The sequence below is a fragment of the Erythrolamprus reginae genome, chromosome 11 (assembly GCF_031021105.1).
Source record: "Erythrolamprus reginae isolate rEryReg1 chromosome 11, rEryReg1.hap1, whole genome shotgun sequence".
NCBI lineage: Eukaryota > Metazoa > Chordata > Lepidosauria > Squamata > Dipsadidae > Erythrolamprus > Erythrolamprus reginae.
In genome coordinates, this window is record NC_091960.1 from 16,370,781 (window position 1) to 16,397,528 (window position 26,748).

Here is a 26,748-nt window from a genome sequence, read left to right on the forward strand (position 1 = left end):
CACTAAAGCAATTACATATACTGAAAAATTTTGCCAGGTACATCTAATAGTGGAAGTTAAAATCCTAATAGAATAGAGTAGAATTTTTCATTGGCCAAGTGTGATTGAACACATAGGGAATTTGTTTTGGTGCATATGCTGTCATTGTACCAAAGAAAAGATACATCCGTCAAGAATCATAAGGTATAACACTTAATGATAGTCCAGATACAAATAAGCAATCAAATCATATTAGGAAACAGTCAATATAAATTGTAAGGATACAAGCAGCAAAGTTAGAGTCGTATAGTCATAAGTGGGAGGAGATGGGTGAGTGAATAGTTTGACAGTGTTGAGGGAATTATTTGTTTAGCAGAGTGATGGCGTTTGGGGAAAAACTATTCTTGTGTCTTAGTTGTCTTGGTGTCCATGATGTGAGGAGTCTGTAAATATTTTCACTGCCCTCTTTTTGACTTGTGCAGTATACAGGTCCTCAATGGAAGGCAGGTTGGTAGCAATTGTTTTTTTTTCTGCAGTTCTAATTATCTTCTGAAGTCTGTGTCTGTCTTTTTGGGTTGGAAAAGCAAATTGAAGCAAATAAGTTCCATCTCAGAATAGCAAGAGAGAAAGTCAAGTGCTCCTTCCAGGCAAGGAAATTCTACAGTAAAAGGTTCATTATTATTATTTTTAAAAGATTCTTGGTATTTCCATCCTGTTGAAAGCCGTACAGAGCAAAATTGTAAACAGGGCCCCTACTGTCATTCTGGAAGCCTAGGGCTTAAACGTATAGAGACAATTTTGAAATAGACCACCTTTTTCTGACCCAAAATCACATTTGACTAGTTTTATGAGGGACAAAGATCTACCTCACAGACATGGAGAGGGCTGTTTTTATAATAGGGAAGCTTAATTGAAATATATCAGTATCATTGTCCCCCACAATGTTCTCTTTGGAATGATGGTACTTTAAAAAAAATAATTTGAGTCTGGAAACCATTCCTACTTTTTGAAAAAGACTTTTTTCTCTTCAATTTCTCCCCTGCTCCTACAATCTTGAAGGCCAATTAGGTCTTTTGATTTGACTTTTACTCTACACTTATTCATTGAAGCTATGGGATGATCTGCAAAGCCTTTTTTCCCTCATCCTGTTTTATCATAGTGAAAAATGTTCTCTGGACTCTTCCAATTACTTGCAAATAGAGAAAGAAAAAGAGAGATCAAGAAGGGAGATAAAAAATGAGAGAAATAAATTCATTAAAATGGAAGCTGCCAGAATCATGTTACTGCAATACCTATTTAATAGATATGATTTATCTGGCACACCAGATTTTAACTGCAGACCAAGCAATTCATTATTGCTGGATCTGCCTTCTCTATCTTATTCTGTGTTTGACAATTTAGTCCACCTGGTTCCTGGTGAGAACTAGAGATCTAAGTATTGCCCACAAGATCATATGCTACAACGTCCTGCCTGTCGGCAACTACTTCAGCTTCAACCACAACACAAGAGCACACAACAGATTTAAACTTAATATTAACCGCTCCAAACTTGACTGTAAAAAATATGACTTCAGTAAGTGAGTTGTTGAAGCGTGGAACTCCATAGTGTCATCCCCCAAACCCCAGCACTTTACCCTTAGATTATCTACGGTTGACCTATCCAGATTCCTAAGAGGTCAGTAAGGGGCGAGTACAAGTGCACTAGAGTGCCTTCCGTCCCCTCTCCTATTGCTCTCCTATATCTTCTATACCTTTCTTCTATTCCTATATCTCTTCTTCTATTCTTTCATTGATATGTTCTATTACTATATCTTCTTTTCTATTCTTTCTTAGACATATTTTACTATGAGTATCTCCTCTATAACCTTCATCATGTATTTTACTATGTGTGTACCCACTAAAACCCTCATTGTGTATTGGACAAAATAAATAAATAAATAAATAAAATAAAATATTGTTCACACAATATGCTTAAGAGGTCACTTCCAAAGAGGCAAGCTGTATTTCCACAACATGCTAAAGTTGTTTAGTTTTAACGTCACTTAGTTATTTTGGGGCTTCACATAGTGTTATGAACCTACGACATCTTGTTTTTGTCATTCGCTGTGCTATATAACCCTTCAAAATTGGTTAATTCAGCAATCAGATCAAGGATATCATGTGAACCCAGCCAAATTCTACCCTGATTTCAAAGTTTCAAGACCCCATTAGTTGAGAGTTGTTCCTTTATAATGATTTCTTCTATTTTGGCTATGATAGATATAACATAAGAACAGTGTCTTCCATCCTTAGCAAATTCCAGATGTGTGGTCTTCAAATTCCCAAACACCCCAGTCTGCATGATCATAACTAAGCATTCTTATTGTTGTATTCTGAACATCTGGAAGTTACAAGGAGTTGGGCAACTTTGCTCTAGAACAGGGGTATCAAACTGATGGGCTGTGGACCAGATGCATCACATTGGGGTCACACCCACCCCACAAAGGCAAAAAAGATCATGTGACATCAGATGACGTGATTGAGTTTGACACCCATGCTTTAAAACAAAGGTTAGTGATATAGTTCCTTCCTGTTTATCAAAGAGGTACACCATCTCCTCTCCTTAGAAATGCACATCACTTCATGTGATCTGATGTGATTTCCTCATTTTGGTGAACTAGATATACAGTATATATATCTCGATGTTGATGCCTTAGAATACAGAGAACAGCAACAAAAATGATTAGGGGACTGGTAGCTAAAGCATATGATAAACGATTGAGGGAACTGGATATGTCTAGTGTAACAAAGAGAAGGACTAGGGGGTAGCAAGATAGCATTCTTCCAAAATTTGATAGGCAATCACAGACAGAAAGTGTTTGAACTATTCTCCAAAGCACCTGAGGGTAGGCAAGAAGTAATGGATGAAAGCTTATCAAAGTGATCCAACCTAGAATTAAGGAGACATTTCCTATCAGTGAGAAAAAATTATCAGTGTAACAGCATGCCTCCAGGAGCTGTAGGTGCCCCTTCACTGAATGTTTTTAAGAAGAGATCCGACAGCTATTGGTCCAGAATCATGTAAGATCTCCTGCTGAAGCAGGGATTGGACTGGAAGACCTCCAAGATCCCATACAACTCTGTAGTTCTGAATTCTACAACCCACTATTATCCATTCTTCTGTGCTTCAAAATTCTCACTTATCCAGTATATATATTTGCAAGAGCCATATCACAATTTGGATGCTTCTATTTTAAGGAAAGATGCATTCAAATACTTTGAATTTTCTAAAAGCGTATGTTAATAGCAGGCACCACAAAAACCAGGCATTGAGGAAAATTGCATATAAAACTCCATTCATTGTGAGCATATGGGTTTTCAGATTTTCTATTGTTTTTATTGTCTCTTCTGCTAAACTCCTATATATGCTAAATATATAACATATGAAAGTGTGAGCGTATGTGTGTGTGTGAAGGAAATTTAAATAAGGCTAAGAGGGGGGAAAGAGTAAAGAAAGCTGTGAATTATGAGAGTACTCTCCAATTTTTAAAACATGTATTTAAAAATCTTCATAGTAGCAGCTGAGATAATAATTGAACGGGAGTTAGGAATGGATTTTAAACTTTTTGAAAAAGGAAATGATAGTGCTTATCTGTGCTACCAGAACCTTTGCTCCATTTTAGTTTAAAAAAACTGGAAGGTGGAACCATGGGGGTTCTTAAGAGATCAATAGAATGGTACATTGGCTTATTGTTATATTTTCACAATTTAAAGGAACAGACTGGTGTCACTAGAGATTTGAACTAAAGACTGGGCTTCAAAAAGAACTAGAAGTAAAAAGGAAGTGGAGACTCTAGAAAGAGTGCAGAGAAAAGCAACACTGGAGGCTAAAACATATAAAGAATGATTGCACGAACTGGGTATGTTGAGTTTAATGAAAAGAAGGACTAGGGGAGACATGATAGCAGTGTTTCAATATCTCAGAAGTTGCCACAAAGAAGAAGGAGTCAACTTATTCTCCAAAGCACCTGGCAGAAGAACAAAAAGCAATAGGTGGAAAATAAACAAGGGGAGAAATAACTTAGAACTAAGGAGATATTTCCTGACAGTTAGAACAATTAATCAGTGAAACAGCTTGCCTCCAGAAGTTGTGAATGCTCCAATACTGGAAGTTTTTAAGAAGTTGTCGGATAACCATTTGCCTGAAGATTTATTTATTTATTTATTTATTTATTTATTTATTTATTTATTTATTTATTTATTTATTTATTTATTTATTTATTTATTTATTTATTTATTGTTTGTTTGTTTGTTTGTTTGTTTGTTTGTTTGTTTGTTTGTTTGTTAGAATTGAAAGGGACCATGCAAGTCCAACCCCCTGCAGGGCTTCCTGCCTAAGCAGAGGGTTGGACTAAAAGACCTCAAAGGTCCCTTCCAACTCTCCTATTGCGTTATTCCGTTAAGCCTAAGAGGGGCATATACCGTAGTTGTCAGTCAAACAAAATGTAAGCAATATGTTTAATCATTGGTGTAGTGCATATATACATTTTTTTCATGGCATGGCAGGTGATGGAAGTGCCCATATTTGGCCATGGAATATAACAACTCAAATCTGTCTCTAGAAGTGGCTCTTGAGCCAATATTGGGTCAAGCTCATTGACCTGTATTTAATTACTTGCATGGGAAATAATAGTAAAATATGGTTTGGTTTGGTTTGCTGCTGCTGTTGTTGTTTTTATTATTATTATTATCATCATTATCACTATTATTATTATTACTGCTATTATTATTATTTTATTCACAAAAAACAGTAATACATATCAAATAAGATTGATATGATGGATTTCGTATCGCAATATCATAAGCCAAACACTTCCCAAGCATCTAGGATTGTGTGATGTATTTTTGTATGATGTGTGCAGATCCAAGTATGGTAGCTTTTTGCAACTGACAGATCATGATTTTGTCAATGTTTATTGTTTTCAAATGCTGGCTGAGGTCTTTTGGCTCAGCACCCGGTGTGCTGATTACTACTGGGACCACCTGTACTGGTTTATGCCAGAGTCGTTGTAGTTCAATTTTAAGATCCTGATATCGGCTAAGTTTTTCTTGTTTTTCATCAATTCGGCTGTCACCTGGTATGGCAACATCAATGATCCCCCCTTTTTCCTTTTCTTTTCCACAAAGAAAGGTCTGGTGCATTGTGTTTCAAAACCATGTCAGTTTGAATTCGAAAGTCCCAAAGTATTCTGGCATGTTTGTTTTCAACTACTTTCTCAGGTTTATGATCCCACCATTATTGTTGTTGTTATTTAATGGGTGGAAGCTTTTTAAAAATTATTTAATGGAATAGCTTAGCTCCAGAGTTGTGGATGCTCCATCGCTGGAGATATTCAATAATAGATTGAACAACTATTTGACTGGGATGGTATAAGGTCTCTTGGGGTTGGACAAAAGGACCTCTGAGCTTCCTTCCAACCTGTTGTGGTTGGCTGTGGCCCAGCTCCTGCTCCAGGGAATGTGGAGGTGGATGCAGGGGAAACTTCAACATGTCACGGGCCTGTGTTATTGCCGAAAGAATCAGTTCAGAGTTTAGTTCCCTCGGACGAAGAAGAAGGTGGGAGTGACTCAGCAGAGGGAGGCTTGGCACACAGCCCAGGCAGTCAATTTCCCTTATCTTCCATTGATTTGGATGAAGACGTTTTGGATCCATGCAAGCGCAGAATTATGCGTTGAAGAGACCAAGTAAGGACATATTACAGGAGATAAGAGCGGCCACCTGTGTTTGGGTGGGGCTCCAGTAATTAGGGCTGCTGCTATAAATAGCAGCATGTGGGTTTGGCCATTGTGGAAGAGTATCTGATCGCAGTTCGTCAGGAATCCTGTGTGGCTGGTTTCTGGACTTTGTTGATTTTTCACGCCTTTGAAAACAAAGCAGAGCACTTTGTTGGAAGAAGAAGGGGTGTGAAGTTTCTTCACAGCCGCTAGCTAAGTACTTAATGACTGCTTAAGGTTAATTGTACAGACTACCCGGTTGTTTTGGGACAAGTGCTCTTTGCAATACAAAAAGAGTACTTAGTTTATTTTGAATTTTGGGATAAAGAACATTGTTTTGAATTTTCAAACGTGTGTGTGTCTGAAATCTGTACCCTTGAATTTTCGGGAGGCTCCTACCAGAGAGCCCGGCAGAACACAACCCTATGATTTTATGTTCTAAATACTTAGCTGGCTGTGTAACAAATCTTGATAATACTGGGATTTATACTCTACCACTGTACAGCTTGGTTCTTATGAGTGTGTTGGTGTGTTGCAGTTTTTAGAGGGATTGTTCCTAAACTGGCATGATAAAAGCAGGTTGGGATGAAGAATGGAAGGGAAGTGGGAGGCAGACCAGGGAATCCATTTTCAGAAGACATATGATGAGGTCCAACCCTTGATGAGATGCAACCTTTGAATCCACAGACATTCAAACCCGGTAATTTTCATCAAATGCCTATTTCTTTAATGTCTAACAACACCCCTGTTCAAACTGTTCCATCTGAAACTCTCAATGGGGTATGAGGGTGTTTTTTTAAAAAATATTTCAAAATAAATATTCCTTTGCAGTAGACAAAATATCTAATCATGTATTTATCTATAAGTACTTCCCAAAGTCAACATAATTATTCAAGTCCCATTATGTTTAATTTGCAACAAATTATGCGTTTAGCTTTAAGTTGAGGTTGCTAGGATGGTTAAAAGATGCAGCTTCCTGCTATTTATAAAACTGAGCTTCAGTTGATTCATGGCTTCCATGGGGATTGAATCTAATTTTAAATTTAGCACCCAAGACAGAAATCTTTTTAAAAAGTTTTTAAAGTTACAGCTTGATCCTATCCATATGTATTGGCAAATATGCCCTATTGATTTCAGTGGAAGTTAATGAGCAACTGCAGACATATCTAATAAGAAATAAGCCCCATTGATTTTGGTTAGAAATAATAGCAGGTCATTTGACTCAAGCATTTTTCTTGTTTTAAAAAAGAAGCATTTTATATGTTGTTCTTGGAAGCTAACATTGTGCATAAATGTACATAAGCACACAAGGGTACCTACCATCCCTGTCCTAATGTCCCCATGTATTTGTAACTATCTAATGTACTCATAACCATGCTTATACATCTTAGGTATTCAGAATCATGTTTCTATTTTGTCTGTAATCATGTATACACTTGACTAAATAAATAAATAATAAGCAAATAAACAAACAAATAAATAAACACACTACAATGTAGTGAATAATATATAGGTTTTGTGCTACACACATTATGGTCTGTAATCCAAGGGCCTCCATGTTTTATATCCTTTTTAATGGTGGCTTAATCCTATTTCTAAGAGTAGCTGTAGATCCAGTTTTGATACCAATGAACATTATTTTAACAACTGTAAGGAAGTAACATTTGATATTGAAATCATGGATTTTCCCTTAAACTACAGGTAGTTTATAACAGTTCATTTAGTCACTGATCAAAATTACAACTTTGAAGGCACTGAGAAGGGGTGGGTACCACATAACTTCATTCCTGGTTCACATTGCCTTGGGGTTATACCAGAGGCACTTGTCCACAGTTCGGCGGAGTCTCTTGCGGAGGCCTGGAATACGGCTGCTGCAGAGGCTCTTGACCGGATTGCGCCTTTGCGACCTCTCCGTGGCGCTAGACCCCGTAGAGCCCCATGGTTCAACGAGGAGCTCCGGGAGTTGAAACGCCAAAAGAGACGTCTAGAGAAGCGATGGAGGAAGAGTAGGTCTGAATCTGATCGAACACTTGTAAGAGCTTTTATTAAGACTTACAAAGTGGCGCTCAAGGCGGCAAGATGCGTGTACCATGCCGCCTTGATTGCATCAGCGGAATCCCGCCCGGCCGCTCTGTTTAGGGTGACCCGCTCCCTTCTTAACCAGGGGGGAGTTGGGGAGCCCTTGCATAGTAGTGCCGAGGAGTTTAACACGTTTTTCGCTGATAAAGTCGCTCAGATCCGGGCCGACCTCGACTCCAATTGTAAAACAGTGTCGACTGACAACGAGTCAGTCGAGGTGACTGGGGCACGTACTTGTCCACCTGTCTGGGAAGAGTTTGATCTGGTGACACCTGATGAAGTGGACAAGGCCATTGGAGCTGTGAGTTCCGCCACCTGTCTACTGGATCCGTGTCCCTCCTGGTTGGTCTCGGCCAGCAGGGAGGTGACACGGAGCTGGGCCCAGGAGATTACCAATGCTTCCTTGGGGAGGGGAGTTTTTCCATCACTCTATAAAGAAGCGCTTGTGCGCCCACTCCTCAAGAAGCCCTCCCTGGACCCAGCCGTACTTAACAACTATCGTCCAGTCTCCAACCTTTCCTTTATGGGGAAGGTTGTCGAGAAGGTGGTGGCACTCCAGCTCCAGCACTCCTTGGAAGAAGCTGATTATCTAGGTCCCCAGCAGTCGGGTTTCAGGCCCGGTTACAGCACGGAAACCGCTTTGGTCGCGTTGATGGATGATCTCTGGCGGGCCCGGGACAGGGGTTTATCCTCTGTCCTGGTGCTCCTCGATCTCTCAGCGGCTTTCGATACCATCGACCATGGTATCCTTCTGCACCGGTTGGAGGGGCTGGGGGTGGGAGGCAATGTGCTCCAGTGGTTCTCCTCCTACCTCTCTGGCCGGTCGCAGTTGGTGTTAGTGGGGGGGTCAGAGGTCGGCTCCGAGGTCTCTCCCTTGTGGGGTGCCTCAGGGGTCGGTCCTCTCCCCCTTGCTATTTAACATCTACATGAAACCGCTGCGTGAGATCATCCAAGGACATGGGGTCATCAATATGCCGATGATACCCAGCTTTACATCTCCACCCCATGCCCAGTCAACGAAGCGGTGGAAATGATGTGCCGGTGCCTGGAGGCTGTTGGGGCCTGGATGGGTGTCAACAGACTCAAACTCAACCCGGATAAGATGGAGTGGCTGTGGGTTCTGCCTCCCAAGGACAATCCCATCTGTCCGTCCATCACCCTGGGGGGGATTATTGACCCCCTCAGAGAGGGTCCGCAACTTGGGCGTCCTCCTCGATCCACAGCTCACATTAGAAAACCATCTCTCAGCTTTGGCGAGGGGGGCGTTTGCCCAGGTTCGCCTGGTGCACCAGTTGCGGCCCTATCTGGACCGGGACTCATTGCTCACAGTCACTCATGCCCTCATCACCTCGAGGTTCGACTACTGTAATGCTCTCTACATGGGGCTACCTTTGAAAAGTGCTCGGAAACTTCAGATCGTGCAGAATGCAGCTGCGAGAGCAGTCATGGGCTTACCCAGGTATGCCCATGTTTCACCATCACTCCGCAGTCTGCATTGGCTGCCGATCAATTTCCGGTCACAATTCAAAGTGTTGGTTATGACCTTTAAAGCCCTTCATGGCACTGGACCAGAATATCTCCGAGACCGCCTACTGCCGCACGAATCCCAGCGACCAATTAGGTCCCACAGAGTGGGCCTTCTCCGGGTCCCGTCAACTAAACAATGTCGGTTGGCGGGCCCCAGGGGAAGAGCCTTCTCTGTGGCGGCACCGACTCTCTGGAACCAACTCCCCCCAGAGATTAGAACTGCCCCTACTCTCCCTGCCTTCTGTAAACTCCTTAAAACCCACCTCTGCCATCAGGCATGGGGGAACTGAAACACCTCCCCCGGGCATGTTTAATTTATGCATGGTATGTTTGTGTGTGCGTCTGTTAGTTTATGGGGTTCTTTTAAATCTTGTATAAATTTTAAAGTTTTCTGATTATTTATGATTTGTTTCTATTTTGTTGTGAGCCGCCCCGAGTCTTCGGAGAGGGGCGGCATACAAATCTAAATAATAAATAAATAAATAAATAAATAAATAAATAAATAAATAAATAAATAAATAAATAAATAAATAAATAAATAAATAAATAAATTGCCATGTTTTGCGCATGTCCCCACGAGCAATTTCACTTCTGTTTATGCTCAGATGGTGGATTTGAAACACAGCTAACAAGATGATCAGCTGCACTTTGGGTGAAGAAATAAAGGTCAGTATTAACCCAGGGGCAGGTGGCAGTGAAGGGCTGCAAAAATTTTTACTACTATATTGCGGACGTGGCTTACCAGCCATGTGATCAAGTGGGAGTGGCTATTATTATTATTATTATTATTATTATTATTATTATTATTATTATTATTTATTAGATTTGTATGCCGCCCCTCTCCATAGACAATAATAAAAACAATATATAATGACAAATCTAATAGTTAGAATCTAAAATAACAATAATACATTTTAAAAGTCTAAAAAACAAGAAACCCCAATATATAAAAAATATATCATGGTGATCATGTGACCAGGGGCTGGCTTAAAGGTCATGTGACTGGCTTAAAGGTGGCCAACTTGACATCACTTACGTCAAGGGTTTGGTTAGGGTTAGGGTGCCTGGCCTCTCCTCGCCTCAAAGAGATACAATTTCACTATCTATTTACTATTACTGAACATCCAAAATATACTCTTTAATTCTAAGTATATATGCCATATGTGTACATACATATTACACACAGGCACATAAAAATATACATTATCTACTATATAAAATGTATGTGTATGTACACACAGAGAGAGAGAGAGAGAGAGAGAGCTCTTCCAAAATTATAACATTCAACCTCATTTACTGCAATAGGAAAAACATACTCAGAGCCCAGAAGGGAAAAAAGGGGGGGGGAAATCATTTTTTTCCTACCGGTTCTGCATACCTGACCAAACCTGTAGGAGTCACTGGCAGGCAGGAGGGTTTTTTCCAAAGCACGGATCAAGCAGATCAAGCCATCAAAACCCAGGAAAATTGACTGAAAATTCAGAAAAAAAGATGGCAGCAAGCATGGACTGACACAGCGAGAACTGGCTCCATGACGCCACAATTACATCACTAGCGGATCACTAACAGTTCAAGCAATTTGGTCCAAACCAGGAGCAACCGACCCCCGGCACTGAATAAAATTAACTTATGATCATTTTTCACACTTACAACCATTGCAGCATCCCTATGGGGGGGGTGGGGTGTTTCACATGATTCAATTCCAGATGCTTGGCAACTGACTCCTATTCATATGACCGTTGCAGTGCTCAGGGTCCTGTGATCACTTTTTGTGACCTTCTGGCCAGCAAAATCAGTGGGGAAGCCAGATTCACTTAACCACCGTGTTACTAATTTAATAACTGCAGTGATTTACCTAACGACAGTGGCAAGAAAAGTGATAAAGTGAACCAAAATTAACTTTAGAACTAACTTGCTTAGCAACATAAGTTTGGGGCTCAATTGTGAATTCTAAGTGCGGGACTAACGTATTATTTATTTTTTTCATCCATTAATAGGTACAGAAAACAAAGTTTTACTCCATGTGCTTGGAACATAAAATTCTTAAATGATTTGCAGAATCATTTTCCAAAATGGTCCTAGTAAATTCACAGATCACTGGTCCTAGCTTTAATCGGAAGGAAGCATTACTAATTTTAGTCCCGTTGACTCGCAACGAAAAGGCAGGCTATTTTATGCTTGGATTCAGCTATTTGCTTGCATGATCAGCAACATCAATCAACTTTGATTTGCTAAGGTAGCTAGGCAAAGCCATATCCTTTCTTCTAACTGGACAGACACCATCTGTTTTTTCCAAGTGGTCAGTGTCTTACCACAACATTAACCAAGAAGCAGCCTTTAGCTTCTGGTCAAGCAATTTTCCAAGGCACACAAAGGCCGGACAAGGAGTAATTGATGGAAACTAATTAAGGAGAGATTCAATCTAGAAATAAGGAGAAATTTTCTGATTTAGTGAGAACAGTCAACTAAGAAAGCTTGCCTTAGGAAAGCTTGCCTTAGGAAGTGGTGGGAGCTTCATCACTGGAGGCTTTCAAGAAGAGATTGGACTGCCATTTGTCAGAAATGGTATAGGGTCTCCTGCTTGGGCAGGAGGTTGGACTATATGACCTGCAAGGTCCCTTCTAGCTCCAACCCATCTCCATTTTTCAACTCCAGTCAATGTGTCAGCTGTAAGGTTCTATCCAATGCAACATGCTGACTCATAAAACTTAGGTTCAAAATCTCATTTGCTCATTTGCATGTTAATCCCATGGGACTGCGTGGCAAAAATTAAAATTAAAAATTAAAAATTAAAAATTAAAAATTAAAAATTAAAAATTAAAAATTAAAAATTAAAAATTAAAAATTAAAAATTAAAAATTAAAAATTAAAAATTAAAAATTAAAAATTAAAAATTAAAAATTAAAAATTAAAAATTAAAAATTAAAAATTAAAAATTAAAAATTAAAAATTAAAAATTAAAAATTAAAAATTAAAAATTAAAAATTAAAAATTAAAAATTAAAAATTAAATTAAAAATTAAAAATTAAAAATTAAAAATTAAAAATTAAAAATTAAATTTTTTAAATTAAATTAAATTAAATTAAATTAAATTAAATTAAATTAAATTAAATTAAATTAAATTAAATTAAATTAAATTAAATTAAATTAAATTAAATTAAATTAAATTAAATTAAATTAAATTAAATTAAATTAAATTAAATTAAATTAAATTAAATTAAATTAAATTAAATTAAATTAAATTAAATTAAATTAAATTAAATTAAATTAAATTAAATTAAATTATTAAATTTTCAGATAGCATTCAGCAAAACCAGGGAATAAAACATAATTCCAAAAGCATCTCTAAAAGGTATGAAGGACCCAATCCTTTGCTCCATGTGAAAATCCTGCCTCTTCGTCCATCTACACATAGGAAAATATGATCCACCCCATGTTGCTATGAGACATTCAAGACAAACCTCAAAAGATCAGAATTCTTTGCAAACCTAATGCCTGAAATGTTTCCAGAAACTTTCCTCCTGACTTCATATTCATTTTTCTGTTCTTTTCATAATTCTTGCAGGCTTAAAACTCCTTGTTGTCCCATTCATATATTAACAACCTATTTTTTTTTGTTTCATTGTTTAGAAGAGATGGGTACCAAGATTAACCTCATATAAAATCTATCACTCCCCCCCCCCCCCCCCAATCCATTAACAATAGTGTAAAGCTTGAGTTTTGTATTGGCTAACATATTGCATTGAGAATTTGTTTGGAAGATTTGTTCTTTTAAAAAAATCTAATAATCTAGTGTGGAGATATGTAACAACAGATTATAAATGCAAGTTTGGAAGCATTTATTTATGTCACACCTATCATGAAGCTCCCAATAGCAGATATGACTCTTCTATCCATGTTGATGGACAACTTATATCCAATGAATACAGTTAGAGGGGAAGACAAGAATACCATTTCCCCCCAAACACCTAGATACGCACACGTTCTTACAAAGGACAACAGGCTCAATTAATTCCTATATAAACAGAGCTCCGGAGTTTAATTTGCATTATTCTCTTTTTATTATTTATTGGCAACATTTAATTATCACACCCTTCACCAAACGTAATTAAAGATTTTAAACAGCCTTGATGACTCAATTAGAGTGCTTTAAAAAAGTTTTATTTTGCCGTGTGCCTCCATTAAATTAAGATTCAACTTTTAGAGGAAGTCTTTAATATTGCAACACATTAAGCTGAAGGCTTGCTTGGTGATGAATGAACCACCTCAGGCAAACATTGGCAAGCTCTCCCACTCAAGTACTCTCATGACCTGTTGAGAATGGCATGTTTTCTGGGTGAGGTTTTAAATCTGTTCTTCTGTCTCTGCTAACGGACTATCAAAAGGGCCCAGAGGCACAACCTGAGGGTCCTCTCTTGATTGCTTAAGTGTTGGCTTTGAAAGGATGCATCACAACTCAAGATTGTATCAAGAGAGCACTGTAGGAGAGGACCCAGCTGAGGCTGAGGGAGGGGTCAAATGCCCACAAGAGTCACTTCATGCCCACAACAGATCTAAGCAGCCCACCTTGAATTCCATTGACTTATCTACCACCAATTTGTTTTGACCATTAGTGGTTCAGATTCTTGTAGAGAAGCTTGTACAAAATCTTTATACTCATTTGAAGTGCCTGGATCTTATAACTTTCCTTGCATTTCCCAAACACCATTGTACAGTAGAACCTGTGATAATGACCATAATTCATTCCATAACTTTTGTTGCAAACCAATTTGGTCATGCCCCAAACCTACTTTTGGAAATTTGGCACTTAGGGGGGGGAAAAATGGTGCAGAAGGGGAAATCGGCCACGGGGGGGAGGGGGATGTGAATTTTTTGGTCAGAAGCCGATTTGGTCATGGTCAGAAGCATTCGTGACCAAAAGTTCTACTATATCAGCTTCAAGACAAGATCTTTGAATCATTCAAAATCCATGGCATTAACTTGCAAACTACTTTGAACCATCCAATTTCTTAGAAAACCAGTATGGTTGCTGCAGGCAGTCTGAGAAATTGCTTCCAAATTGAAGATAAAACTCCTTTATAGGACTAATTAATTTATTTTAGCCGGCATACAGTGTCTGAATGTGCAGATGCAAACATCCTAAGACTTAGATAGAAGAGAGTATTTGTAGCTCAGGCTTGAGGTTTGAGTTAGGAGATTTTTGAAAAAAGTTTCACTTCCAGACTAGGTAACATCATCAATGCACAGACATCATTGCAAGAAAACTACCAACTCAGAAAACAACAAAGACCCTGTGTTAACACTCCTTTTGCCGAATAAGGAAATAGTGTTGTATTGCCTTGAGTTCATTTCCACAGCAAAAATGCTGCAATGTATTTTTTTCAGTTGTTCATTCTATAGGTCTTCATAAATAAAAAAATAATGAAAAATATATTTTACCTCTTTTATGCTTTTGGATCCTGTGGGAAGAAGAGCAGGATAATGAATTAAATCTCCTATTATGACATTTTAATGGAATGAATTACAATCAATAACTTTCAGGTTGACTTTGCATAATATATCCTTTTCCCATATACATCTTGTTGAAATGTATTACTCTAGCCTGCATTTTTAATGTACCTTTACTTAGTGCCAAGCGCTCTGCATGATCAAGGAAGCAAGATTCATAACCGTATCAGCAAGGAGTTTTAATGCAAGAATTAAATAAGGGACAGAATCACAAAATGTACATTAGGAAACTGCAGCCATTTTACTGGCAAGGTAATTATGGGGGAGTCTCTTTGAACATATAATTATAGTGTATATTTTTAATGGCATTTTTTGAATTATAAGCTGCCTAGAATCATTGATTGAGATGTGCAACTAAACAAAATAAACGAACGAATGAATGAATGAATGAATGAATGAATGGATGGATGATGAATGAATGAATGAATGATGAATGAATGAATGAATGAATGAATGAATGAATGAATGATTTAAATCTCCTCTTCTTGGAGTTTTTATAAACTGATTGAGCTTCCCTCTAAGAGGAAGGCTCCAAATTAAGCTGCTGCCCCTTCCTTAGTTGTTTATATCTAGTAATTTTTCCAACTCCTCACAGCCTTTTGCATCAAATAAAATCCTAGTTATTAGGCAACCTAGTTAAAATCTTTGTGTTCTAAGATTAAATAGCACAGGATTGATTGATGCTGGTGACAGTGATGGTTGTGACTAGATGTCATCTTGCAGTCATTTTCATCTTATATGGATCTGTGGCTTAGCAAACAGGCATTCTCTGTGAATCACCTAAAATTTGTCTCATCTAAGATCACCTAGTTAACCATATGTATGTGGAATGTGAACAAAATTCAGGAATCTCACAAAGTTCACCTTGTGTCTGACAAAGATAATTACTTTCTCTCAAGCAACTCCATGGTGATTTTTATAGTTAGTGATAGTATACAATGAGTGTTATTTTGGCTTTTTGCTGTTTTTAAGATCTCCCATTGTTGGCCTATTAGAGGTAGTCCTTGAGTTATGACCTCAATTGAGCCCCAAAATTATGATGCTTAGTGAGACATTTATTAAGTGAATGTTGCCCCATTTTGCAATCTTTCTTGCAACCGTCATAAATATGAATCAGATGATAAGTTGTCTGAATTTTGATCACATGCCCATGGGGATGCTGCAAAAGTAAGTGTGAAAAATAGTCCTAAATCACTTTTTTTTCTGTGCTGTTGTAACTTTGTTTAGTCACTAAATGAACTGTTGTAACTCAAGGACTATCTATATATGAATTTTTGTAACATGCTTTCCAACATTTTTTTAAGTAACATCAGCTTATTATGTTTTTTTGCAAAGGCACAATGTAAATCTCTAAAAGTACATGCTATTTATATTACAGGGTACAATATAAAATACTCCCTTAAAATAATACCAATATTAATAAAGTAGCAGTGGAAAGCAACTATAATAATAATAATAATCTTTTTGGAGTGAAAATATTAAGAATGTAACCAAGTGATTATTTTGATGCAGCAACAACAAAAGCCAGAGGATGATATCAGCTCTGTATTTTCAATTATACAAAATTCAGGTATTGTGTTTTTTTATTACAAGATGAACTTTTTTGTCTCCAAAAATGGGGTGAAAATGTCTGTGCATCTTATAGACCAAATATTGGTGAATCTCCGCCCATACGTCGGTCATTTCTTTTGCCTCCACATGCCCCATTTTGGGGCCTTTTTAAAGTCTTTTTCATGCCCTTTTTTGGAGGCGTTTTCTGGCCTGATTTTAAGGCTTAGTTCAGGCCATTTCTGAGGCTTTTTATAGCCCATCTTCAGCACACGAGACTCAAAAATGGCCCCCAAAGCCTCAAAATTGGACCAGAAAGACTTGAAAATGGGCTGATAAAAGCCCCCAAAATGGGCTGATAAAAGCCCCCAAAATGGGCCTAAAAGCCTCAAAACTGGATCAACAGAAGCCTAGAAAACAGGCAGAAAAATGGCTGGAAAGGCCCAGAAAAAGGCCCCAAAATGGGGCACATGGAGGCCAAATACTTTTTTTGTGTTTTCCTATTTAAAATGTAGGTACATTTTATAATCAGGTGTGTCTTATAGTCCAAAAATATGGTAGATATATGGGAGTTTCCATGTCTTATTTTCCATCTGTGTGAATTTGATACACAGTCCTCCATCCTCCAACCGCCACGAGTCCTTGAAGAGGCAGGGCATACAAATCCAATTAGTACATAAATAAATTTAATTCATAACTATTTCCATGGGATTTCATCGTAACAGCAAAGAATGTGGCAATCCCAAAAGGTGCTTTTTCCCAAATGCAACTGGACTGAAGAAATTTCACTTCTCATCCAAGAAGCTTCTTCAACTCGTGAACTGAACTGAAGATGCTTCTTGGATGGAAAGCAAAATGTCTTCAAGGAAAAACAAAGTCCAGTTGCCTTTTGAAAAAGCACCTTTGGGACAACCATGACATGGCTGGTTCAGAATCTCCATAGACAAAGGATTCAGCACTTTCACAAGAAGACGTCTTGCCTGAATCCCATACAGTCAGTGAAGGGCTGCAAAAACTTTTACTACCACATTGTGGGCATGGCTTATTTTGTGGGTGTGGCTTGCTGGCCATGTGATCAGTTGGAAGTGGCTTGATGTTCATGTGACCGGGGGTGGCTTAAAGGTCATATGATTGGCCTAAAGGCGGCCAACTTGACGTCATTCATGTCAAGGGCTTGGGTTAGAATGCCTGGCCTCTCCTCGCCTCAAAGAGATACAATTTCTCTATTTACTATTATTGAACATCCAAAATATACTATTTAATTCTATGTATATATGCCATATGTGTACATACAGATTACACACAGGCACACAAAAAATATACATTATCTAAATTGTATGTGTATGTACACACACATGCGCATGCACGCACAACTCTTCTAAAATTATACGCATTCAACCTCATTTACTGCAATAGGAAAAACATACCCAGAGCCCAGAAGGGGGAAAAAAAAAATCAAAATATTTCTACTGGCTCTGCATACCTGTCTGTATCCGTAGGAGCCCATCACTGCATACAGTGGAAGACAATCAAAAGTCATGGTCATTTCCAAACATGTATTTTATTTTATTTTTCAAACATTGCCTTGAAATATCAATAAAAGAAAAAAAACCATACTGCCCAGAATTGGTGGGAAGGGAAGATTGGCATCTCCTTTGGAACCCTGTTTCCTATTATAGACTTCTCTCTCTTCTTCACCTCTCCATGTTGATGGCACAAGCAACGTTGCTCCTAAGGCATTTCCAGTGGCTGATGCAGAACTTGTCCCAAAGTAGGGCCAAAAGACACAAGTCAATGTTTGACCCATCTGCTACATGGACCTCCTTCCAAATGTTCATGAAAGCCACAGTGAACCAACAACAGACCCCAAAGGATAACATTTTGGTGGCACTTGTCGTCAGTTGAAAATGCTTTATTTCACTGACTTCTTAATAAAAAGGAAGGGGGAGCACCATGGAATTTGTAATACTGATAAATATGTACACAGTTATCAATATGGATAATGTTTTATCTCTATATACAAAGATCTCTGTACACATTTATAGACAGGATGAGCATTTTGGAGGAAGGTGAAGACTTGATGCTTTTGAGAGCACTTTGGATTTTATTTTATTTTTTAAACGCTTGCCCTTGTTGAGTGAGGGGGGATGGGAAACACCATTTTTCGAAAAATTAAACATCCTGCAAAATGATCCTGATTTGCAATGTAAATATTTTGATGTTTGAACTTTTCCTTAAGAATGAAAGAAATGTTGAGTTTTCACACTGCAGTGGACCAAAGGATACCGCTTAGGAAATACAAGGCAACTGAACAACCAATACAGCAACCAATTCATCGAAAATGAAGGCATTTGACATTTATATTCACAGACAAAATCAGCGCCATGTTCCTGGAAATTCTTTTTTTTTTCCCTACCTGCATTTTCACAGGTTACATCAGCCTAATGGAATCACCTGACCGATCAGCTGATCCCTGCTCCAATTAAATTGATTTCTTTCATCAGTGATAATTTATGAATGAAGCAAATCAACAAGTTACTTAAATAAGGAGTAATCCTTTATCCCACTATTATCACAGAGTTGATACAAATGGACAGTCTTTTATTTCCGTTTCATGCCAATTTCACATTTTGTTTTAAAATTTAGGATCCTATTCCACATATGCATTGATTTTGCAGGGCATTTTGTAAAAAATAATAATATCTCAAAATATGTACTTAAATACACATTTCTTTTCAAAATAGATTTAAAATGTACATTTTCCTTCAAAATACACATTTAAATTTCATAAACAGTGTTGCAACATTTGGTGAAGTGTGATAGCTAACAGAAAGCCAAGCTCTGCTTTTTATACAATATTCAAAGAAGGGCAAATTGAATCATTTCATACAGGAATTTGGAAAGATCAATTCCATTAAGATGGAACAAGAAGAGTTCAGAAAATCTTAAAACATTGTGGCCGTGATTAGTTGTTCTCTTAAGATGGAAACACAACTGGATTCTTTTAACTATATATCTGTTGCCATGTTATTCCTTCCTCAGGAAAAAAACCTATTTAATAATGCTGCTTTTATTTATTTATCCACATGACATAAATGGGTGAGCACCATTCCTATGTGCCCCCATTATTCCAGGAATCTCCAATAAGACTTGTGGACTTCAATTCCCAGAATTCCCCAGGCAGCATGGTTGGGTCAGGAATTCTGGGAATTAAGGACCATGGGTTTTAAAATTACAAGATTGGAGACCCCTGTGTCAGGTGTGTTGAGTTGGAACTTGCACATTTGCAAATCTCACATTTAAGATGGAATTTCCCCCCATTTGATACTATAACGTCTAGATTATAGTGCACCTCCAAATCATTTTTAGAGTCAGAGATCATCATTTGGCAGTCACTTTTCCTGGGCAAGTACTGCAACATTCTTGACAAGTGTCTGTACATCTCCTCTTTCAATTCTTTAATGGCCTTTGAAACCAAACATTCTTTAGAAATCCTATAGGTGGCACAGTATCGCAGGCAAAAATCCCCCTTCAAACTGCCCACAGTCTGGAATTCCACCCTGACAGGCTCAAGGTTGACTCAGCCTTCCATGGTAGGCTGGTAAAATAAGGTTGGTAAAATGAGGACCCAAATTGTTTGGCGGCACTACGGTGACATTGTAAACTGCCCAGGGAGTGCCGTAAGGAATGGTATATAAGTCTGAGTGTTATTTTCATTGCTATATCCCTCAGGAAATTTCTTCCCAAATCTGCTTCCTTGCCATTCAGCCCCATTGGCTGAACTGTTTTGTAAAGTAGCCAATCATAGAATTGAAGTTTATCCGTCATATCTTTTCTAGTCTACAATTTTAGTCTTTCTTATTAGGGAGGCAAACGTTCCTCTTTTTTTCCTCTTGATCTCTCTTTTTCTTGATTTTTCCCCCTCAGGCTAAATGTAGGCAATTCTTTCAACCATTCCTCACAGGACTTTATGAAACCCTCCTTCATTCTGGTGAACATCATCTCCATTTGGTCAATGTATGTCTTAAAATATGTTGACCAGCCTCTGCATTATTTATCAGGTGTATTTCCAAATCCCAAACTCTCTCGTCTCTTGTTCTCTGGATAGCTTCCAAACACGAAAACTCTTATTACTTCTGCTTTGGGACTACATTCATAAAGATCTCACTCTACCTTCTTATACATATATATCTATCATTTTCAGCGGAGGGACTGGCGTTTTATTAGGTACACAACTTAAATCTTTGAAATATGTTTTTTTTCCGTATAGTGCAAGAAAACTTGAACATAATGGATAATCCATATGTAGCATGTATATGCATGCAGGTGGCAGCTGCTTTCTTAAAAGAGATATTTTCCTGATAATAGCTGAAGAAACAAGAACGGTTCTTGCAAAATGATATTACTCCTATTCTTTAAAACAAAGTCTTTTAGAACTATATTTCTTCCTCTATGTAGAATTATTTGTTTCAGGGCCAACAAAGGTCCCAATCAATCCTCATATCATTACTAAATTTGGTGACATCCATCAGGAAAACTTTCTAATGGAATTATCAACTGGACCATAAATAATTCCTTTATGGATGTTCCTATTTAAGAAAATGCAACAGAGGATGTGGGAACACTAACATCTTGCCATCATGGGCTATGCTGGCAGAGGATAATGTGAATGGTGTCCAATAATGTACATAAAGGAGAACCACAAGTTCCTCAATTTTTTATACTGGAACCTATAAAACAGTTTTGATTTGAACAGATAAAGAGATCTCCTGTCTTCATCCCATCAGCCTCTCCATGGTAAAAGAGGGTTGTGTAGAAAAGATGAATTTGAGAACTGGAATATTCTCCCCGAGACTTCAAGTTAAGCCAGAAGGGAAGAAGTGACTCATTTAGATGCTCTTATGGTATGTGCTTTTGAGTCAGGAAATGTAAGCTCTGGTAACACCTCTCAAAAAAGCAGCTCAGGTGATGCAATAATGAAAGCAACAGATTCCGTGTTCAAAAAAACGTTATCTTACACATGGAATAATGTTGGTATTCTGAGTAGGAGCAGTAACATAAAAAGGAGCTTTTAAAACAGACTCACAAGTGAAACGAACACCTCTCTTTCTGTGTTGGGCCATATCCCGTTTGTAAAGTTAAGTACTTCTACAGTGTAGATCAGCTCTTGCCCAATACACAAGTTGATCATTAAACTGCTTAGTTGGTTATTTCAATGATAGGGATTTTTAAAAAAAATGCCTTTCAGAGGCGGAAAGATTTATACCAGCTGAAGAGAAACCACAGTATGTTTGACCCTACAGACTTAACACTTCTGCTGTTGTCAGACAGCTGCCAATCTCATATGGCACCATTTCCGTACAGAAAAACTTTGGACCTCTCTCCTGAATATTTATGCCAATTAACCCTAGAGAAGACCAAATCAATAGAACAAGAGAGAAATCAGGGACATCGGTCATCAAAATGATATCAGCAGTGTTCTTTATCGCCAAATGTGAGACAACCTAAAATAAAATAAATTTCCCCCCTGTCCAGTTGTATCTGACTGTAAGGGGCAGTGCACATCTCCATTTCTTAGCTAAGAGAGCCAGTGTTGTCTGAAGACCATTTCCATGGTTATGTGGCCAGCATGACTATAAGCTGACTCACAGAGGGCACTCTTACTTTCTCACCTAAGTGGTACCTATTTATCTACTCACATTTGCATTCTTTTGAATGGCTAGGTGGGGAGGAGCTGGGGCAAGCAATAAGAGCTCACTCTGTTATATGACACTCAGGTCCTGAATGCAGGCTGTCAGCTTTTCAGCTGACAAACTCATTGTCTTTAACTGCTGAGCCATCACAACCTTCTACACAATCTAACCCAAAGCAAATATACATGGGCCTTTTCCAGAGCCTGCTTTGATGGCCTCCCATCAGCTTTACTGGTTGGAAGATTTCATGGGAGTTCTTAATTTGGAGAGACTTTGCACTAAAGGAGGGAGGAAAAACTCTCAACAATGATTTTATTCAGGGTGTGTTTTAATGATACCCCGAGATGTTCTCTGATTGCCCCAATCACTTCCAAATATGAGACCCGCACTGATAAATTTTATGCTTTGTTTAAGGGATTCTAACCATATACTTGCATTTCAGATGGCCAAATATCTTCACCAAGGTATACAACTGTGAAAAACTTTCAGTTAGATATGTCCATGCCTGTTGTTTCTTCCCCTTTGAATGGTTATGTCAAACTATATATTTTTTATTATAAAACATGGTCAAAAAGTTATTAAAGATTTGAAGTTACAAAAAATATCTCATGGAATCAGAGAAACAGTCATGTCCAACTCTGAACATTTCTAGAGACAGTGAAACTATAGCTCTCGAGAGTTGTAAATCCTAGCAGCTGAAATTTAGACACTGGTATCATGGCATTCAGTGTTAATTGGTCCTGGGAGGTAGGATGGGTACTAAAAAATACAAGTGCCAAATATATCAGGTGACTTACCACAAGACCTTTGTTTTGGCATGGAAAAATTTGTGCCCATCCCTTTTTCTATGTCAGTGACTGGCTTCCTGTCCACCCTCTGCAGCCATCCCACCCTTCCTTTTGCAGTGTGCCAAAGAAACTACAAGTACTGAGACAACATTTGTGCACCAAAATGCATCAAGTTGATCAAAGTGAGAAGCAACCTAGAACTAAGAAGAAATTTCCTGACAGTTAGGACATTTAATCAGTGGAACGACTTGCCTCCAGAAGTTGTGAATGCTCCCACATTGGAAGTTTTTAAGGTGAGATTGGACAACCATTTGTCTGAAATGGTATAAGGTTTCCTGCCAGAGCAGGAGGTTGGACTCCATGGTCTCTTCTAACTCTGTTGTTCTGTTCTGAGTACCAAACTTGATGAGTTGTGAAGCAGTTGAATACTGAGGAACCACTGTATTGAGAAATTCCCAAGGGTTCACTGAGAGGGAAAGCTTCTAAACCAATGTTTCTCAATGTTGACAACTTATAAGATATGTGGCCTTCAACTTCAAAGATATTTCACCGATCATTAAAGCTTGAACTTCCCCCCCCTTATTTTCACAATGAAAAATATGTCTTTCCACAAGCAGAATATTTCTCCAAGTACCCATATTCTGTATTTATTTGAAATTGTACTCCAGGCTTAGCCTTTTTAATGCTCTAGCATGCTCTAGCTATACTGGATGGAGAATTCTGGGAGTTGAAGTCCACAAGTCTTAAAGTTGCCCAGTTTGAAGCCCTATGCTCTAGCTGAACAAACTCTGCAAAAGCACAGGTGGCATCTGTCTTTGCTTTAAATGCAAGACACTACACACTCTAGTCCCATTAATCAATCTTCATCTTCATCTTCACATTCACAGCACAAAGGAAAAAAAAGAAAAGAATGGTCCTTCTGTTTCAGCCTCAGCTTCCCATCTGTTCTACCATTTGATAATTCCATTATGCTCACTTACTTGAATTTGGCACAACTACATGTTATACCTGGGCCTCCAATGATTGTCTCTTAATTATTCTGAACCGATTCCATTCTTACTTTCCACACTGGCTTCATACACAGATAGTATCAAGTGATGCAACCTGTAGCATCTGACAATGCCTGACTTATCTATGATTTACATACTTGCCTCTGACCTTGGGGATTGGTAACAAAAGACATCATGTGCACGTTATCATTGTGCTTAGCTACAAATGTCTAGGATTGGCATCTCAAACTTTCTCGGAGGACTTGAAAAGCAATGTCTTAGGTCTCCTAAGAGGCACCATACCAGTTGGAAGCGAAATCTAATCTTTTTTTTAATCAATTCTTGCTTGTGTCATCTAAGATGTTTCTCAACTTAGCTCTTGCAAAGAACTTTCTGTCCAATCACCCATTCGGGATTTTACATTTATTAACACTTTATGTTATTATACCCATTCATCTTCCTTCTGAATGTTTCCATATCTCTTATCTCTATGCTCTACTATATTTGGCTGCTACTTCTGGATAGGTGTCATCTCACTCTCCCCAGAATTCACTGTGGGGAAAAAACTTTAAATCCCCCCCTCTATTTTCTCCTTCCACAAAAGGTTGCAATCCAAAATAGTAGGTCTCACTGATGGCCACAGTCCTGCCTTTCTTTCCTTCCCAAAAAGTTCTGAGATGTGACATTTGGAGCAAACCCGCCAGAAAATATAAGATGGTAGATGTATGAAATAATGTAAGCTGCCATGTCATTCCTAAAAGTATTGGCCTGAGTTTCCGTTCATATTTATGCTTCCTTCTCCCCATCCCCCTGCCAAAGGAATGCATTATTTTTATATCTGCCCTGTGAACCAACGGATCTTCTTTCCCTTGGCTAATTCAATCAATATCCTGACCTAGAAGAATTTTCTTCCTTTACTGCATCTATCAACACAGTGACTAATGCTCTTTGTTGACAGGACTAAAAGTAATTTGAAAAAAAAAAGATTCATAGCCTAAAATCCAGAGGTTTCATGAGGAAGAGTATTAAAATCATGGGTGCCACCAGGCAGTTGAGTCTCTCTTTTTTAAAAATGTGTGTATTATGTATCTCGTGCACCAAAAGGGGGCAGAGCTTCAATCACTTGAATGACCACTGCCACTCAATGCTGTTTACTCCCTCATTATGGCTCCAGCTGAAGACCATTCATTTACATCAGTGTGATGCATTTCATAAAGGATACAAAGGCACATTAACAACTCTGTTTTAAAAAAATAACTTTTGCACATGCACTTGTTTGCATCCTGTTGCCTGAAAATTGGGGGCTTGGGGCTTTTTAAGTGAAATGGCCAAAAATTTTGATCAGGCAGGTCGTCCACATTTGATTAAAAAAATTGCTAAGTCTATCTGGAGGGTCTGGTGGCTCTTTAAATAAATGAATGGTGCACCTCAATTTTCATGCAGAGCACATCCCCTGCTCTAATGCTATTCTGCATTAAAACCTCCTCTATTAATTATCTCAACAGAACCTTGCACCAAGAGTGGGAGATGTAGAAATAATCTGATTAGCTTGGCTGATGGAGCAAAAGAAATAAATGAGATCCATCCAAGTTCTTGGATTCTTATAAAAACATACCTGCCCATCTTTCATATTCTTATGCTGTCATTTTTCAACACGAACCCCTGTAAATTCTGAGTCCAAGCCAAACTGCACAAAGGCAATATAAAGCTACTTTCTATTCCAGCAAACCCAAGCAGCTCACCTTTCCAAATCATAAATGTCTTCCCACCACATTTGTCATAAGTGCCGAAAACAGCTATTTGTCACTGTGTTTTCATTCCAAAACCACCACCAAGCACACACAGGAAAGTCTACACTTGACTCTAAAACAGAATTATCTGGATTGATAGAGACCTTTCCTTTCTCACTCGTGCCCCCTTTGCTTAATCACTTTTATGAACCGATTCTCTTCTGGCTCCCATGCTTGTTGGTGATCTATGAAGTCTGCATCTGTGCATGAGTTCTCATGGCAAAGGTGCTGAAGGGGCTGCACTACTGAGGAAGTTTTATGGTTGGGTAGCCCTACTAGGAAAGATGCCCCACAGAGGCTGCAGGTCCGACACCATTATTCTGATTTTTTTTTCTGACAGTGAGAACAATTAATCAATAGAATTGCTTGCTCTTGGAGTTGTGAGTGCTCCATCACTGAAGGTTTTCAAACATAGACTGGACAGCCATTTAAGTGGGAGAGTATAAGGTCTACTGCCTTGGACTAGAAGACTTCTGAGGCCTCTTCCAGTCCTAGATTCTATGCTCTTCCAAAGTTCGTTTGGGACAAAACACCCAGACATAGGGCTATGGTGCTTATGAAGAAAATTTGAACACCTTACTTTGAGAAAAAGACACACGTGTGCTTTCTTCCCCTTGGGTGACTGGGGTTTTGTTCTGTTTTCACAGCAGTTTTCCTGCCCACGTGGAAATTTACAGACTCTCTTTGGAAGCAGGCACTCATTTGGAGACAAGAAAGAGGTGGCTATAAAGACAGAATGAAAACTGTACAAGTCCAATGAGCCTTGGAGGGCCACTTTGCTTTCCCAAAGAGGGACAGCTGTAAGCTGATCTCTCTTTTTTTGCCCAGAAAACATCTTAGCTTTCAGAAGAAATCCCATTGCTTCTTCCAATCTCCGGTGGCCGTGATGACAGAGGCTGGATTTTGCTTGTTGTCTGCTGTCTGTAGTGCTGAGTCTTAGGGTCCCAAGGACACCCACCGGGGATGCCCATTCCGCAGACCAGTATCCATATACATAGAAATGACACGCAGGTATCAAACTCATGGCTGGCATATGCACAACACTGTGTACATGGGTTGAGTTTGTATAGGCTCTGCTCTGCTGGCAACTGGA

General features: G+C 38.6%; 1 protein-coding gene across 1 annotated transcript in view; it reads right to left on the minus strand.

Annotated features, from left to right (window-relative positions):
* Nucleotides 1-17,937: 17,937 nt before the first annotated feature.
* The window catches only part of PTPRU (protein tyrosine phosphatase receptor type U), a 558,855-nt gene continuing 550,044 nt past the window's right edge, over nucleotides 17,938-26,748 (minus strand). The window contains exon 31 of the mRNA XM_070764504.1: nucleotides 17,938-26,743. The gene's annotated coding sequence lies outside the window, so the exon portion shown is untranslated. The remainder of the gene's footprint in view (nucleotides 26,744-26,748) is intronic.